We start from the raw sequence: 2667 nt of genomic DNA, 5'->3' as shown, positions 1-2667 counted from the left end.
TGTATTATATATACACATATATTATGTATATGCATACATAATATATATTATGTGTATATAAAATCCATCTCTCTATATAATTTAATTTGCAGTCCTTCAACAACTGGACATATGTTGAAGAGACTGCAAAGTAACCTCCTTGTCTGAACATGTATCAGTCTTCCAAAATTATCACTGTGTGCAATGACTATTAGTACTACAGTACAGCACCACTGAATTATCCAGTGAAGTTGCACTGCAACAGAAAGAGAACAGCAAAAGAGTAAAACCTGTTTCTTTACTCTGAGAAATCCTGCTTATAGCCTGAGCCTGTGAGAGTTCTAGGTTGGTATCACCTCCTGTTCCTCTTGCTAAATCTATGAATACTAAGACCAGAAGCACTAGATGAATTCTCTTCTCACACCTTGGAATGAAAACCTGAGATAACCCTGTCTTGCTTTAAGAAACCTCGCTCAGAGCTAGATTCTCATGAATATTTGTGTTTGGGTCATTTGTTAAAATGACTGTTATTACTGTTCTAACTAACAAATCGAAGCACTATTAAGTGAATCACTTGATGATTAATAACATAAAAAAAGTTCACTTGATGTCTAATCCTTCCTGACTTTCAATGTTCCTGTCATTTTTCATCAATATCAGAAAAACTTCTGTCATGTGGAAATGATGTCTTTCTACATCCAGGAAATTGGGGGTTCAGAGTGGCAGAAGCTGTCAGTGTTCTGATTCATCTTATATAGCAGAATTGCAAACCCATGTTGCAAGTTCCTGAGCAAAGCAGTCCTGGGGGTTTTCATAGAACCATAGGATGGCTTGGGTTGGAAGGCACCTTAAAGACCATCCAGTTCCACCCACCCTGCCACAGGCAGGGACACTTCCCACTAGATCTGGTTTCTCAAAGCCCCATCCAACATGGCCTTGAACACCTCCAGAGGTGGGGCATCCACAGCTTCTCTGGGCAATCTGGTCCAGTGTCTCAACACCCTCATAGTAAAGAATTTCTTCCTAATATCTAACTGAAAACTAATCTCTTTTAGTTTAAAGCTGTTACCCCTTATCCTACCACTACTCTCCCCAATAAAGAGTCACTCCTGAGCTTTCCTGTAGGCCCTCTTTAGGTACTGGAAGGCCCAAGGAGAATCTCGCCAGAGCCTTCTCTTCTCCAGATTGAACATCCCCAGCTCTCAGCCTGTCTTCATAGGGGAGGTGCTCCAGCCCTCTGATCACCCTTGTGGCCCTTCTCTGGACTTGCTATAATAGGTCCATATCCATCCATGTGAAGGACAACACATCCATGACACTTCCCCAGGAAGAGTGCTAGACAGCTGTCATACCTCTGCTTTGAGCTGACACCAACCTTCAGCTGATTCCTGAGGTTTCTGAAATTAATTACTGATGTTTTGGAGGAGTTAGGGCAACAGCTGAAATCAGATCCTTTTAATATATACATCACAAAGTGCAGATGATAGTATAGTTGTGCAACAGTCTGGATTATTTTATGAATGGAATGTATTTAGAAGTAAGTACTTTCTTGCAAAAAATACATCTTTGCTAAAAGGAACAATCTTCACTTTACCTCCTGTAAAACAAACACATGGAAAAAGAAATTGTTAGTTAACAGGTCCTGAAGCTTCTTCATGCTCTCATTTAGCTCAGGGAAATGTACTAATCCTGCTAGGACTAAAATGAGATGTCTGGCAGGATTAGGGAATTGAAGTCAAACATATAGATCCATGCGTTTTTTTCTTGGACAGATTAGGTAGGATTTGGGAACATGGATCTCTAATACAATAAGGAAAGCTACTAGTGCATTTACTTGGCATGAACATGTAGCAAAATGCTGAAAAACTTTCTGTCAGGTCACAAAAAATGATTTTGTATAAAAGAGTGATTCTGCTGAAGAAAGAAGATTTGGTACGAGACACTGGGAAAGTGAACATTTTAGCCTGTTTGTATTTAAGAAATCTCTTATCTGCACATTCAGTTCTGGGCTGTTGTGTCTTCTTGGCACAAATATTCAAGAAAAGCAAACTCCAGTACTGGAATATTAACTATATGTAAAATATAGGCCTCAGCAGGGTCCAGCATATCATTTGTGCAATGTTTGTACTTCCATATGAGCCTTCAGCGAGAGGGGTAACATACTAAGTAGGCATGTTCTGCACAAGGGCAAACTTCAAAGAAAATGCTGAATTCTGTCATCCATATGAATCCTGTTACCTCAAGGTTCAACTCTCTCCATCCCTTGGCAATTTGCACAACAGCAGTTTACCAGGTAAGTCTTTGAGTCAGCAAGGAGAAATAACATCAAAGAAAGACAGTTGCAAACTACTTGTATGGTCTATATTTTATTAAAGAACAGAAATGTTCTGCAAACCAAATTAGCAAATACTCCATAAGAGGTAATGGTCTGCATAGTACAAACAAGTTAAGGTATTGCACTGAGTGATTTCTATTTTTTAGGTCTAAACACAACATGGGAGTCATGCAAAGTCCTTTCAAGAAATGGAATCTAAATTTCCACTGGGTTGCCTGGTGCCTGTGTTTATGGCAAAGGAGTAAGTCATGGAGTGGCTTTATTGTCATGAAGCTATAAACATTATTAGGCAAGGACAAATACCATTAAACAATGAAATCAGAAGCAAATGTAACCCTACTTGTATTTCTTGA

The sequence above is a fragment of the Anas acuta genome, chromosome Z, assembly GCF_963932015.1.
Source record: "Anas acuta chromosome Z, bAnaAcu1.1, whole genome shotgun sequence".
In the NCBI taxonomy this organism is placed as follows: domain Eukaryota; kingdom Metazoa; phylum Chordata; class Aves; order Anseriformes; family Anatidae; genus Anas; species Anas acuta.
Note: the sequence above shows the minus strand (reverse complement) of the source record.